At 58.6% G+C, this 15,852-nt stretch overlaps 1 protein-coding gene across 1 annotated transcript in view; it reads right to left on the bottom strand.

The window, feature by feature from the left end:
• The window catches only part of CARD14 (caspase recruitment domain family member 14), a 21,796-nt gene extending 20,404 nt beyond the window's left edge, over positions 1 to 1,392 (bottom strand). Inside the window, exon 1 of the mRNA XM_004709248.2 lies at positions 1,362 to 1,392. The gene's annotated coding sequence lies outside the window, so the exon portion shown is untranslated. The remainder of the gene's footprint in view (positions 1 to 1,361) is intronic.
• Between the last annotated feature and the right edge of the window lie 14,460 nt (positions 1,393 to 15,852).

Genomic DNA, 15,852 nt, shown 5'->3' with positions numbered 1-15,852 from the left:
ACGACCCACAAGTTGAGAACCACTGGTCTAGAGGAAAGTTGTGTGCTTCATTGGTGCTATACTGCGCCCTGACTGGCTCGTCCCGTCCCTTCCTTGCGGCCCTTCTATGAGGAGATGTGCAATCGTCTACCGGTGGGCTTGGTCTCCACTTCAACCCCCTCTCGTTCGCATTGATAGATGTGCTGTGGGTCTCTGATGCCGGATACCTTATCCCGTCCACACCTGGTGATCACACAGGCTGGTGTGCTTCTTCCACGTGGGCTTGTTGCTTCCCTGCTAGATGACTGCTTGTTTAGCGTCAAGCCTTGAAGACCCACACGCTCTATCGTGGCTGAACATGGTGGCCAGGCTGGAGGCTGTGGGAATGGGCACCCTTCCCGAGCGGCACGGACCCCGTGGCAGTGGTTGGTTTGGGCTTTTTTGCAAACACGCTCAGTTGCTGGTTGCTGTGGAGCCGACTCCGCCCCTGGTGCCCCGCGTGGCTCAGAGCGGAATTGCACCCGCTGGGTGGGCCCAGACCCCCACCCTCTGGGCTCCCCTGCACAAACCACACCCCCACCCTCTGGGCTCCCCTGCACAGACCACACCCCCACCCTCTGGGCTCCCCTGCACAGACCACACACCCCACGCTACTTGGTGGGGGACACCTGCCATTTCTCAACATGGAGGACCCCGTGGGGCCTGCTTTCTGGGAGTCCATGAGCCGGGGGGCCGACTGGGCCCCCCTGTGTGCCTGGGATGGAAGGCCTGCCTAGCTGTTCTCCAGGCACAGGAGGGACGTGGGGTTAGAGGTCTCGCATCCAGCCAGCCTCAGCCCACTGTCTCTAGAGACCCGTTCAGCTCGGATGGCCCTGTTTCAGTGACCCTCCCAGATGAAGGCAGGGTCTGGGGTAAAACTAAAGACCACCACTGAGTGGATGCCAACTCACAGCGACCTTACAGGGACGTGTAGAACTGCCCCTGGGGGTTTCCGAGACTGTGGCTCCTTACGGGCATAGCAAGGTCCCCTTTCTCCCAAGGGGCCCTTCGTGGTTTCAAACTGCTAACCTTGTAGCCCAACATGTAACCACCCGCCACCAGGGCTCGTGTGAGCCAGTGAAGGCCGGGCAGCCACAATGAGCTGATTTGTGGTGCAGCTGCCAGCGGGACTCCTCTCTGCCCTGCTCGCTGTGCCGCTGGCCCGGTGCCTCTGACAGACACGCCTCCCCCAGTCCCTCCGTCCCAGGCTCCTCTCCCTCTGGAGCCTCAGCGACCGATGGACCATAGCGAACCCTGACCTGCCAGTTAGAAGAGGGCCCTTGGGTGGCCCTGTCTCCATGCACCACCCCAGCAGCCCAGCCAAAGAGTTCTCAAAAACTCACGTGGTGGCTCCTGAGTCCTGTCCCAGGGCGGGCCGCCGGCTCCCCGTGTCCTCTGCAGGCCGCCGCCGAGGGGACCAGGCTGAACAGGAAGCACTGGACGCGGAGCTGGTGCCAAGGAGCCGGCAGCTGTGTCAGACCACGTGACTTGACCCCAGCTGCAAAGTTCTGGCACTGAGGACTAGATGTAAAGGGAATACGAAGGAGGGTCAAACCTTGATCCAGGAAACAGCCCCTAGACCTTTGACCCTGGGCAAGCAAGTCAGGGACTCCTGGGGCCCCGGGAGCCTGAACAGGTGCCTGTCTGTCTGCCACCAACCTGGGCTATGGGCCTGGGAGGTCCAAGGGGTCCCCTGTGTGTCCGTGGTTCCCTCTGGGATCCGCACCTCCAGCCAGCCAGCAGTACCAGCACCCTCCCCCAGGTTCCTGACTGGCACAGGGGCCTGCTGGAAAGGGGGGCTGCTGGAGGGAGCGGGAGGTCCCATCTCCAAGCCGCTTTAGAAGGGAGTCTGGTTGGTGATTGTGAATCTGGGGGCTTTGGAAGGTAGCAAAATGCTGGCGCGCCCCCTGACCTCCAGGACTGAGTTGTTAAGACCCGGGGCTGGTGTGGGTGATCCTGGAGCCCCCAGAAGCACCACCCACGGAGTGTAACCCCCAGATTCAGGACACTGTCGCCAGGGGTGGGGTGGGGGAGGGGAAGGAGGCATACAGCTAACTACCCGCTGAAGGTTGGAGTTCACCCCCAGGAGTCTCGGGGAAACACCAGCCACTGGAAACCCAGAGGGCGCCGAAGTCAGAACAGGGGTTCAAAGTCTCACAGAGTCCTTGCTTTCTGCAGCCATGGGGCTGGGTGACCCCTGCAGCAGTCACCCCGAGGTGACCATTGGACCTGAAAACAAAAATGCCCCCCATGCTGCCTTAAAATCAGAACAGCAGTCTAGTGGAACATAGAGTAAGAAAAGTCTGCTTGGAACCCCACGCTGTTTTAAGAACACACTCTCCCAAATACCAAGGCACTGCCATTGAGTCAATGCTGGCTCCCAACGACCCCCGTGGGCTTCACTGCAACTGTGTAGGGGAGTAGAAAGCCCGCAATCTTGCCCCCAAGGAGCTGCTGGTGGTTTTGAACTGCCGACTACATGGCGCAGCCCAACGCATAACCCCAACACCACCAGGGCTCTCTGGGCTCCGATGGACAAGGGCAACTTGAAAGGTCAGATGAGAAGCTCGGCGGGCAGTGGTTCTTGTCTGAGGAGGCCGAGAACGTCGCCCAGGTCAGGGAATGGCACACACGGCCCCGTTGGTGCCTGGCTTGTTGTTGGTCCTCAGCAGACCACTGATGAACAGCTTACACTGAGACGGGAGCTCCCTGGGGCCAGCTCCACCTTGCCACTCCTCACTCAGGTCCACAGGTGTCAGCACGGACCGCCAGCCGCAGGTTTCATGCTTTGCAGCTGGACGGTGCAAAGTGAAACTACCGCAACCTGGTTTACCAAGCCCGCCTGGCTCGGTGGGGTGGGCGCTGGGCTGCCAACCCCGAGGCCCGTGGTTCAAACCCACCAGCAGCGCTGCAGGCAAAATAAGAGCTGACTGCTGCGTTGGCAGTGGGTAAGCCGTAGGTGAGTCATTTGAACCTACCAGCCAATCTGCACGTGGAAGGTGAGGCTGTGGGCGCCCATCAAGGCAGGTAGGCGTCTCAGAGACCCTGGACACTGGGCTTGACTCGATGATGGTCGTGGGCTTTGGGGTCAGGATTGGTGACAGAGTCCCTGGATAGGCAGATGGCTGAACGCTTGACTGCTGGCCGATAGGCTGTAGTGTAGAGGGTTTTGAATTGGGCTGCTAACCACGAGGTCGGTGGTTTGAAACCACCCCCAGCCTCTCTGGAAGAGGAGGCTTTCTACTCCCTTCCAGAGAGATGGCCTCAGAAGCCCACAGTGCAGTCCTCTCCCCCCGCTGGGAGTTGGAATCGACTCGGGGGGCAGTGAGTTTGATCTTCAGGAGTGACCATCTCGGATGCCCCCGGGGCAGCTCTCCCCTGCCCCACAGTGTCGCTGATTAGAGGACAGCGAGTGGGAGGTTCCACGGGAGAGCCAAGACAGCGTCAGAGACCCCATGGAACCCATGCTCTGCCACGGGGGTCACCCGCGAGTCCCAGCCCCTGGGCGGCGCCCAGCAATGACAGCAGCCCTGGGGCTTGTCTCGGGTGTGGTGAAAGTGCTCCTAAGAACGAGCCCCAGAAAGAAGAAAGGTCCTAAACTTGACTGTGGTGACGATGGCTGTGGGATGGATGGCATGGGAACTGTATGTCCACAGAACTGTTCAAATGGGGGGTGGGGGGCACCAGGAGCAGGTGTGCTTTCAGTGGGAGGGTGGCCTGCTCTGGGGAATGCTCTCAATAAAGCCTTAAAGACAAAAATCCCAGAGCCTCAAGCCTGCGTCCTGCCTGCCTCTCCTCAGGTGGCAGGTGGGACGCCTCAGGAGAGGCTCCACCCCTGGCAGGGGCCCCCAGCACCCACTGCCCCCTCCCTCCCCGGGCCAGCTCTCCATCCGGGAGCAGAGGCTGCACTTCTCCCCTGGGAGGTGCTGAGCCAGGGCTGCCCCTGCCACATCCGCATTCCAGCGCCCTGGCTGCACCCCATGACCTCCCCACAATACCTGCATGCAGAGCCGTCTGGGGTTCCCCTGCCCCTTCTCTGGTGACAGTGCCCTGAGCACAGCCACCGCCTGTCACGTTACTCTCACGTGGGACCCGTAAACCCGTGCCCACACGCTACCCACTGCCGGCCCCAACAGTGTTCTCAAAGGCCAGCGGCAGGCCTCCGGAGCCAGCAGCCACCCAGGGGACGGTGGTGGGGAAGTGGACGGGCCCTTCACTTGCTGACCACACAGAACTCAGTCCCTTTTGAGAGAACGACATCTGTCCCTCTGTCCATCCAACCCAATCTGTCCGTCTGTCGGGTGCGTGCATGTGTCAGAGACAGAAGAACAAACGAGGTGAGAGGGAGAGAGGCACAGGTGAGAGGCACAGGTGCCCAGCCCCTCAAACCTCACAGTGTCCTGTCCTTGCTGTCCTGGGCCCGGGCTCTGGAGAGGGCGGGGCTGTGGGAAGCAGTGAATGGGAAAGCGTATGCAGGAGAGCGTATACAGAGAGCATATACGGATGAATCCTTTATTCTCATATGTTAAGCAGCCTGGCAGGGTGGGTTTCTGGGGTGGAGGGGGGCCTTCACCCTTGTGAGTTGTAGGTGAGTCCCAATCACATCCTCATAATTAATACTGTTCCCCGCTATATCCTCCCATGATGGTGCTGCCTTAAGGTTACCTTGTACAAGCCCACGGCTGATTGCTGGGTAGCGGCAGCTTTCACTGCAGGAGCAGACGTGTGCTATTGCTCTCTAGACTGAAGACAGTCACTCCCCCTTACCTGCCCGACACTGGTGTTAGGTGACTCCTCCAATGAGCTCAGGGACCTGTGGGGTGAAGGTACAGCCCCCTTTGTTATGTATGTGGTGACCTGTAATTAGGGGGGCTTGCACGCCCCTAGAGTGTATATAAGCCTTGGTTGGAAATCTTTTCTCTCTCTCTGCGTGGACCTGGCTCCTGAAGTCATGGCGGTCCCGGAGGTGGGCACTTGCACGCCTTACCTTGTCTGATGTCTCTTTAATTCTACCCTCAGTGACACAACTGCTCCTTGGACCCATTCGGTTATGGGGGCTGGTACCCCACATGGGGCCAGAGAAGGAGCGGTGCTGGCTGCAGTAGAAGGTTCTGGAACAGCCGCGGGAAGGCAAAGGCAGGGTGTGGGTGGATCAGTGCCCCCTTGGCGGGACAGCCCTTCTTTGCTTCCAATTAATAAGGGACGTGCAGCTTTATGAAATCCTCCTATTCCCTAACCATCCCCCCTCTCCCCTGCACACATACACACACACACTTCCCTGGGCGCAGACCTGGAGGTCAGAGCAGATGGATGGCCCTGAAGGGTCATCCCCAAGCCATTCCTTTGTCTGGGCTCCAAAGGGTCAATGGCCCTGCTTGCTGAGCAGGTACTTCTGTTTCTGGAAGCTGCGGTCTGTCATGGCCCCTGATGTTTACGGTGCAGAGGCCCAGGGCGCCTCCTCCGAGAGGGGAGTCTAGTCCAGTGTCACTCACGCACATGGCTGGAGCATGACCCTGCAGACTGACGGTGCAGGGCGGTGGGTGCTCTGGCCAGAAGGGCCCACAGAGCAGTGAGGACAGAGCGCTCTGAAAGACCCTCCCATGCCAGTTCCCTAGACCCTGGGGGCCCAGAGCCTCATGGGACATCAGATACAAGCAAGAGCAGCCAGGGGCTGCCCACTGGTCCAGCTGGCTCTCCCCGAGACACCAGCTCCGAAAGCCGCAGCCATGGGTGAACCCGGGGGGCTGCTTTGCAACAAGTGACCCAGTTTGCTGGGAGTCGGCGGGGTAGTAGGGAAAACAGCCCGAGACCCCCGGGGGCTCCAACCCCACAGGCCTTACAGAGGGCGGGGCTGCAGAGCCTCTCCAAGAGCTGCGGTTCCTGGACCCCTCCCCATGCCGGCGGGCGTCTCAGGCGAGGGGTGTCACACAAAAATGCAAGTGGACACGCGCATGCCTGCATGCACGCACACGCACACGTGTACAGGGACCCGTGCCACACGCGCACACCCACCCTGCACAGACACAACGCATGCACACACATACACACGCAGGCACCCTGCCACACACATACACATCACCCGACACAGACACAACGCATGCACACCTGCACACTCACACATACAAGTCCCACTCCACATAGGCATGCATGCATGCCTGCACACGCACACAGCCCCCACAGACACTCAGGCACAAATGCCCGCAGCATGCAGGACTTACTCCAGGTCAGCGGGGCAGGGAGAGCTGGCCACAGGGGAGGGGCGTGACCATGGCTGTGAGCCCACAGCAAGGGGCGGCCTCACTCCTCGTGAGGCATCCTGCTGTGTCCTGCCCACCAACAGCTGCTCCCCCCCTCCTTGGCCCTCGTCCCAAGGCCACAGTCGGCCAGAAAGCAAGGACACAAAAGAGGTCCCCTGTCCCGGCTCACCGCCCATCCTGTGAGATGGCCATTAACAACCAGAGGCCGTCCGTCACAGGCCACTTCACCTGGCAAAACGGGGCTGGCTAGTCGCCCCCTTCCACCACCACCCCACCCCCCACCCCACCCCCGCCAGGCCCCGGCCCCAGCACAGCTCTCAGTCCCGCCTGGAGCTGCCTCCACACTGGCATGCTGACCTGTGCTCCAGGGGGCTGAACCCATGTGTGTGCCTCCAGGCCCCGGGGAGCAGTGACCGGCGGCCCTGTTCCGTGTCCTCGTCCTCTGTGTCTCCGGCTGACGGGGCTGCCCGGATGGCAGCCGACCAGCCGGTTTGACAGCATGTGGCCCAGCCCTGCCCGCAGAGACTCAGCGATGCGCTGGCTCCTCCACACCCCAGGAGCAGCCCGAGAGTCCCCGTGGAGGATGGTGTGGCCGGGGGTGGGGCAGGGGGCCTTTTCCTCTGCTGCTTGTCAGGGAGTCACAGGGACGCCCCCCCACCCTGCCCTGAGAATCACCCCTGCATCTGGCCCACTCACAGGAGGAAACACCGAGGACTTTGGGGGCAGGGGAGTGACAGGTCCTCGCCTTTGTGACCCTTCCACCTGCTTACCACGACTCTGACCCTGGACCGGTCGCACCGTGAGCCGTCCTCCCTCAGTCCTCAGGCTCCTCGGCGGTGCACACTGGTAGCACCAATAGACTTCGAGCCCACCCGGCGGAGCCATGGAAGAAACGCCTGCTGTGGGATTCAGCTCTGCTCTGTAATGCATGCACACACGGGTGCCACCAGTCGGAATAGACTCGCCAGCCAGGGGCGCGGTGTGTTGCTCTCCGGTCCCCAAGATCAAACGGACTGCACGGATCACCTCAAGGTCAGCAGTTCAAACCCACCAGCGGCTCCAGGGCAGGAAGAAGGGGTCTTTTGGGAGGCTGTGAGTCAGTGTGGGAAGAGCCGCTAAATAGTTACAATGTTTCATTGTCTTAAGATACCATCCGGTTGGCTCCAACTCACGGAGACCTTAGCTCCCACAGGGCCCGGTCCTGCGCCATCCTCACCCCCGCGGTCCTGTCCGAGCCCATCGCAGCCACGGTGTCAATCTACCTCCTCTGATCACTCCAGGCTCATTCTGAGCCTGGGCATGCCCCAGGAGCCCAGTGCCCTGTCCTGCTGACCAGGCGGTGAAGCCAGACCACTGGGCACTGGGCTGATGCAGACTCAGGAGGGACTGCGGTCCCTGCCTGTCACAAGGCCACCCCCACCCCGGCCTTGGTGACTTCTAGAACTTGGGTCCTTCTCCTGTGCCTGGTCTGAAGCCCCTTCTTGTCACTGTGCCCGCCGCCGACACACAGAATGTTCCTGACAAACCCCGAGAATTCCCAAACACCACTGTGAAGCCGGCAGAGGGCCTGCGGTGGAGGGGTCTTGCCGTCTGTCCTAAAGACAGAATGCACAGGGCCTCGGAGACAGAGCTGGGAGACTGCCCCTGGGGCCTCCCGGTCACCCCCATGTTGTCAGGGGACACACTATGAGAATCGACTAGCAGTATTTCTGGGAGCATGGCTGGGGTGTGTCCCCTGGGAAATGCCCAAGTGGGTGGATGGGGCGAGGCTGGCACTGGGGCAATGCCACCGGAGGGTCCCCAGCTGCTCCGAGGCCGTTCCCCCTTGAGTCCAGTGTGAGTAAACCCTGCCGTCCTCCCACTGCTGTGCGCGAGCCCCCACAGCAGCCGCCGTGCCCACCCACCTGGTCCAGGGCCTTCCTGGTCTTCAGTGACGCCCTCCAGGGAGCGGGCTCTCCTGCGGGCACGCCCAAGCGTGAGCCATGCAGCCTTCTCGCCAGCCTTGCTTCTGGGGGGGCTCCTGGCTCGTCTTCCTCCAAGACAGCTCCATGAAGGATCTTCCATTAGAACTGGAGCCAGTCATGGAATTCCTCCAAGCCACACGTCACTCCCCCATAAACCAGGGCGGAGCCACAGCCCAGAGTTCAAACCCACCAGCCACTCCTCAGGAAAGAGGGGGACTTCCTGCTCCATGAAGAGTGACAGCCTGGGACCCCACAGGCTCCCAGAGGGTCTCTGAGTCAGAATGGGCTCAGCGGGGGGCAGCGTGGTTTGGGATTTGGGGCAGGGTCCTGGACTTGCCTGAACCTTGTGACAGTTCTCCGGGTGAAGATGGGGGTTCTCGCCATGTGTAGGGGCACGGTGGCACGGCTGTGGGGTGCTGTGGCGGCTGGCCTGTGGTTGACGTGGCGGTGGTGGCTGTTGTCTTATGGTTGTTGTTGCTGTGATGGCTGTAGTAGTGGCTATGTTGTGGTTGGGCTCGTTGGTGTGGTAGTGATGGTGGTGGTGGTTATTATTGCTTGTTGCTGCCCCATGGCTTCTGACTCCAGCGGCCCCCGTGGTGCCCACGCCATGACCACAGGCGGTGCGTGAGCCCAGCGATGTGCCTTCCCTCCAGGGGGTGGCTCTCCAGCGGCTGTGGGACCAGGTCCCTGTGTGAACGTGAGGGAACTCAGGGCCCGGTTCTCGGGAGCAGACTGCCAGGCCTTTCCCCCAGGCCGTCTGAGTCGGGACGCTCCACTGAACCTTGTCCACGGCGGTGACCCTCCTGGTCTGTGAACACCTGAAGTGGCCCAGCTTCCAGCACCGTAGCAACATGCAGCCCCCGCAGAGCAGCGGCATGACAGGCAGCGCTGGCCCCCTAGGTATGGAAGCCAGGCCTGTCGAGTGAACCCCTGAGAACAGGAATCGGGGTGAGCCGAGGGCGGGCGCTGAACTAAGGATCCGGGCGGGGCATAGGGAGAGTTTGCGCTTCTAACCCTGGCTGGCAGGGCTCCAGGGCTGTTCCCCGATGTCCTAAGCAGGCCCTCCCCACCCCGCAGGGCTGCCACCGGAAGTGAGCAGGAAGCACCAGCCCTGCTGGGGTGGAGAGGGAGGGCGGGCAGATCAGCCACTCCCTTCTGCTTCCCACCTGCAAAGGAGCGGGCAGGTGCCACCACCCCCTGCCACCTCGGCTGGACGTCTGGGCTTCCCACCTGCAGTCCAGCCACCTGGGACCGAGTCCCTGGGGGTGCACACGATGACCACACTCAGCTGCCCACTGGAAAGTCGGGGGTCCGAGTCCACCCAGAAGCATGGCCTGCAGGTCCACTTCCGACAGCTGTGGGGGAGCCCCGTCCTGCTGTGATCCACAGGGACAGCCATGAGGTGGGTGCAACTCCAGGACAATGGGTTCAGGGGGAGCCGGCGATTTTACCCCGAGTCACTGAACACGGGGGCCCTGGCTCCCCAGACCCAGGATGTGCAAGCCCGCAAGCCCAGGGGTCATCATTCTCTGTGCCCTGCACACCCGCTCTGCTGGTCGCGCCCCCCACCCCACCTCTGCGTGACCCCTCCAGTAGCCAGATGACTCTTCTAGCTTCTCATCCTGTCAGGGACCACCCTGTGTCTCCTAGCCAAGCCACGGCGGTCTCTGCCAACATTCCATCTAACGTGGCATCGGACCGGGGTCAGCTGGGTCCTGATCCCATGTGACCCAGGCCCTGCCAAAGAGGGGACGAGACAGGGAGAGGGAGGAAGGGTGCTCTGGTGGCAGCCGAACACCGGGAGCCACGGCCCTCCGCCGCCCCGCCCCCCCAACCCCCGCTGGGAGAGAGGTGGGCACAGGCAGTCCTGCAGAGCCCCAGGGGGACCCACGTGGCTGATCCCCTGGTCCTGGGCGCCCGGTCTCTGGCTGATGAGATAGCTCACCTATGCTGTGGGCCTTCATAATGGAAGCCCGAGGGGACCCAGGCCACCCGTCTTCTCCAGGGGGAGGACACACCTCCCCACGGTGGCTTTCGTGCCAGGAGAAGAGGCCCAGTCCATTCCCCTCGGTGAGCCCTCCGCCCCCACCCGACCAGCTCTCCCATGGTCACCACCACAACCTCACTGACCCCAGCCACGCCCCATGTCTTTGTCCTCACTGCTCCTCTGCTTTGAGTGTCTCCCCCATCCCCCCGCAGATGTCCCCATGACCATGACCTCTCACCTCATGGGGCCCCTTCCTCCAGCCCCCAGGAGAGACGCCAGCCAGCGCCTCTCTCCCACTTGACCTTATTGGGTTTCTCCCCAGAAGTGAGAGAGTCGGCCGGTGTCAGAACCGTGCCAGTGTTTTGTGGGTCTTGCCTGGCACTGGATGCGCACACGAGTGGGCATTACTGTCTGTGCCCCCCTACCCCTACCCTGACCCCCCAGCCACCCCATCCCAGTGCTGAGTCCAGCGCCCAGGACTGAACCAGCGCCAAGGCCAGGCCTGTGTCCCTGGTCCCTGCTGGGTGACCCAGACCTGTGGCCATCCGGTTGCTCCTGACCCTCGGCCAGTAGGAGCCGGTGGAGCCCCTCCCAAGAGCGTTCCTGGCCCCAGGGGTCACGGAAGCAGTCAGCTAATATCACCTTCGGAGTTGAGAGCAAGCCACCTGAGCCACCTGAGACCAGAAGCCGGGGCACAGGCAAGCTGCATCCAGGTGGTGCCCAGGGAGATGCCCACGCCCAGCCAGATGGGATCAGCAGGGAAGAATGTTTGTCCTTCAGCGGGTGGGGCCTGCTGGCAGGAAGTTTCCGGTTGGGGACCGTCCCTGGGATCAGGTGACCGTCCCTGGGATCAGGTGACCTTGGCCAGGGCATCAGCACCGCCTGCAGTGATGGAAGACTCACGAGGGAGCCGGCCAGCACCACAGCCTCTGCTCCTTCTAGCGAGGACCCCCACCCCGCCTCCAGATCTTCTCCACCCTGAGCCCAGAGCCAGCCTGGGCACGGGAGGAGGGAAGGCTGGCTCCAGGGTGGGGGCTGGGAGCTCAGTCGCTGTACTCACCTTCCCCACAGATCACGGAGCCCCTGAACTGGCCCATGCCCTCAGTCTCTTCTCCATCAGGAAGCTGGCAAGCCCACGGGAGGACACTGTGGGGGCAGCGGTGAACCGCTAACTGAAAAGTCGGGGGTTCACACCCGCCCACCGCTCCTGGGGAGCATGGGGAGGCGCTCTGCTTCCGTAGAGACTGGCAGCCTGAGCAGCCCCACACACTCGACGAGAGAGGCTTGACTCAATGCGAGGGGCTCGTGGAGCAAAACACAAGGTCCCTGTCCTCTGGGCATTGCAGTCTCATCCGGTGAAACATCCCAAGTAAGTTGTGTGGGGACTGAGGGGCGGGGGACCGAGAGCGTGAGTCTGCCTCAGTGCCCGGAGCCCACTCTGGAGAAGTCAGGGGTGGGGGCTGGAAGGAAAGACCCGGTGACAAGCACAAGAAGGGCGCTGAGTGAGACGGAGCCGCAGAGAGCCGGCCCGACGAGGGGCAGTGAGTTTGCTGTGGTGTTTGGAAGACTCTGAGCTACCAGTGCATCTGATCGCGGCTCCTAGCGGACTTGTCTTTTTGTCACTGGGTGGTGCAGAGTGGTTGCCCATCGGGCTACTGCCCACGAGGTTGGCGGTTCAAAACCACCAGCAGCTCTCAAGGAGACAGGCAGCTTTCTACTCCCACAAAGAGAGAGGGTGGCCCCGCCCGGCTGTTCACACCAGTTCAGCAGAACTGATACCTAATTTCTTTTTTTCTTTAGTTAAAAGATCATTTTATCGGGGCCTCTTATAGCTCTGTAACAATCCATCCATCCATTGTATCCAGCGTACTTGTACATAGGTTGCCATCATCCTTTACTAAACATTCACTTTCTACTTGAGCCCTGGGTACCAGCTCCTCTTTTTTCCCTCCCTGCCCCCACCCTCCCTCGGACCCCTTGATAATTATAATTTTCATGTTTTACGCTGACCGCTGTCTCCCTTCCCCCACAGTTTCTGTTATTTGTCCCCCTGCAGGGTGGGGGTGGGGCTATGTCTCGATCATTACGAGCGGTTCCCCCTTCCCTGTGCCCTCCTGGTATTGTACTCCCATCCCTGTTCCTGGATTCCGTGTCGTGAGTTCTCATCTCTTGTCTGTACCTGTGTACATGCTCCGGTCTGGCCCGCAGTGAAAGGCAGGACTGGGGTCATGAGAGTCGGGGGGGCGAGGAAGCCTCAGGAACCAGAGGAACAGTGTGTTTCATCGATGCTGCACTGCGCCCTGGTTGACCCATCCCTTCCGTGTGACCCTCTGTGAGGGGATGCCCCATTGTCTACAGATGGGCTTCATGTCTGCTCCTACCTGCCTCGTTGTCAACAATATGTTTTTGTTTGTTTGCTTGGGGTCTTCTGATGCCTGTTACCCGATCCCAACACCTCATGACTGAACAGGCTGGTGTGCTTCTTCCATGTGGGCTTGCTGCTTCTCTGCTAGATGGCCACTTATTTAACTTCAAGTCTTTAATACCCCAGACACTCTATCTTTTGGTAGCTGGGTACCACCTGCTTTCTTCACATTTGCTTAGGCACCCATTTTGTCTTCAGCGATCATGCGGAGGAGGGTGAGCATCACAGAATGCCAGGTTGTTAGAACAAAGTGTTCTTGCGTTGAGGGTGGGCTTGAGCAGAGGCTCAAAGTCCATCCCCTACCTCAATGTATTGCATATAAAATATGTATATAGGCCAATACCTCTATTTTTATGAGTTAGTATATTGACATAAGTGCACACCTATTTCTACCTCTGTCCACAGTTTTGCTTCCGAGATCTTTCCTGTTTCCTTTGACCTTCCTCCTGCCTCACCTTTACCTTCGCCCTTCTGCCTCTTAGTACTTCCTCTCAGCTAGATTGCTGTTGCTCCACCCACCCCAGGATCTCTATGTCTTCCTTGTTGTTGATTTTAATTCCCTGGTTGTACCTCTGTCTATGGTGTTGTTTTCTCACCTCTCCCATCCCCCACATCCTCCTCCCCCCAAGTCCCTCCAGAACCGTCGGCCCCATGGCTCTCTCCTCGAGCTTGCTTCCCATGCCTGTCTTATACGGTAGACAAAACCAACAACAACAGAGACCAAACAAAAAGAAAACAAAAGGTTGAATAAAAAGGGGGAGGGAAGATAATAAAGAGGGAAAACAAAACAAAAAGCATACGTATGTCGGGGTCTGTCTGCTGACCTTTATGACTATCCCCCCACTGTTCCTGGGGGATTCCGGAAACTGCCGTTCCTCACCTGAAGTCTAGCGATACCGAATTGTTTGTTGAGTTTGGGGACCCGGTTGTTAAAATGGAACTTGTAATCAGGGCTCTCTCTGAGGTGGGTGGCTGGGCAGCCGCCCAGTGTGAAAACCACACATTTACGTTCCTCACTTTTAAATTAAAAAAAAAGAAAGTCCATCGGTGCCACAGCCTGCTGTAAGCACCCAGCGTAATGCTTATCAATTCCACAGGGATAAGAAATCAGATGGAACTATGCTTGTAATGCTGATCGGTGTATTTGTTTCGTAGACTCATTATGCTTCTGATTAAGTCCTACATTTTTATTTCCTGCTCGTTACTTCAGTAAACAAGTGCCAAACCACCAGACGGTGACACGCTGTCATTCGTCCCAGCTTTGTGTGACCCAAATTCCCACGGGAGGAGTAATTTGAGCAATCCCTGAAAGGGTCAGAGCTGGAACGACTGACTGTCAGCACCACGCCATAGTTCAGTTTCTCAAAGACCCATGCACACACTGTATTCAGAGAAGCCGCTTGTTTCTGGTCTATGGAGCACGGGCACTACTGCCTAGTTGGCCTGCCTCTAAGGGTAGGGGACCCTCCTCCGGCGGGACAAGATACGTCACACAGCCACAACACTCGCTCGGATGGACGCGGAGAATAGTGCAAGTGAGGACGTCAGTCGAGAAGAAATGTGGAAATATCTTAAACAACAGTTTACTGTCTTAGTCGGGTATTGCTCAATGCTTTTCTTTAATATTTTAAAATTCTTTCTTTTAAAACTTTTGGTTATTTTTTTATTTTGCCCCAGCTCCTCCCACCCCCTAAAATTCTTTCTTATAACCATCTAGTCTGGTGCACCCCTTTCATTGTTCTTATTTAAGTATTAATTGTGTGAAATAATACACCACCTTTGGATATATCATTTCTTTTTTGTTAAAATAAATCATTTTATTGGGGGCTGACAGCTCCTATAATAATCCACATATCAATTGTATCAAACACATTTGTACCTATGTTGCCATCATCATTTTCAAAACGTTTTCTGTCCGTTTGAGCCCCTGGTGAATTATAAATCATTATTTTCATATCTCTCTCTCTTTTTTTTTTTTGGGAGCAGAGGATGGTTATTTTCATATCTTTTTAAAATACTTTTATGGGGGGCTCTGACATCTCTTATCACAATCCATACACTCATCCAGTGAGTCAAGCACATTTTCACATATGCCGACATCATCATTTTCAAAGCATTCCCTTCCCACGTGAGCCCCTGACGTCAGCTCCCCAGAATAAATCTTTTCTTTATATACTGAAAACGGTCATGAGGGCAGCTGACCGGTTGCTACATTATTTGAACCCCACCTGTGGTGGGAACCGACCTGATGACCGGAGAGGCAGACACGGAGGTGGGCGGGGTTACAGGGTGGGAGGTGAGAGACGTGGCACACAGGTTATGTCTGGGGTGATGCGCCGCGGTGCTGCCTGCACAACACGGCTGTAAGCACTACCCATATGCCGAGGGGCGGATGCGGAAGGCCCTGCGCAGGAGGCATTCCAAACCCGCAGTGTTGCGTTTGTAAACTGCATTGCAGGCCCGGGGAAGGGGGCCCCTGAAGCACAGACAATGGGGTTGTGGTTACACCGTGGGATGCTAACCACAAGGTCGGCAGTTCTAAACCACAGCCGCTTCACAAGAGAAAGCCGGGGCTTTCTACTCCAGTCAAGAGCTACAGTCTCAAAGACCCACAGGGGCAGTAATCTTCCCTGTCGCATAAGGCCGCTGTGAGTCAGAGCAGAGTGGATGGCTGCGAGTGTGGTTCTGGTAGGCTTCAAACCTCAAGGTCAGCAGTTTGAAACTACCCACAGCTCCAAATGAGAAAGACTAGGTTTTCTGCTCCCATACAGAGCTGCAGTCTCGGAGAGCCCCGGGGCAGCTCTGCCCCTACAGCGTGGTGGCCGGAAGTTTGGAGCCTTGGCTGAGTCCCCGCGGGACTCTGCAGATGGACTTGGGCTGTCACCAAAGCAGGGTGTCAGAATTTAAGCTCTAGTAGAATACAAACGACTAAGCAACCATGGGATGGCGATTCACACTCAAGGTTATTTCGCTTAAGGCCCAGCCACCTGGAGGCCCCATCCAGGTGCCAGGTGTCCAGGTGCGCAGGGGTTCCCAGGTTCGGATCCTCATTCTGGCTTCAGGGTCTCCAATCTCATGCCAAACTCTGCTTCCACACACAGGGCAGGAATTTAGGCCAATTTGACCCTGCTGCTCAAATAAGGTGAGATAGGTTATTGTGCCAGCCTGGCCGATAAACACAAGTGGGATTAACTGAAGGGC

This window comes from Echinops telfairi, unplaced genomic scaffold, assembly GCF_000313985.2.
Source record: "Echinops telfairi isolate 266 unplaced genomic scaffold, ASM31398v2 ScPeMD7_7458;HRSCAF=8496, whole genome shotgun sequence".
Taxonomy (NCBI): domain Eukaryota; kingdom Metazoa; phylum Chordata; class Mammalia; order Afrosoricida; family Tenrecidae; genus Echinops; species Echinops telfairi.
This window is presented reverse-complemented; position numbering and strand designations above follow the sequence as displayed.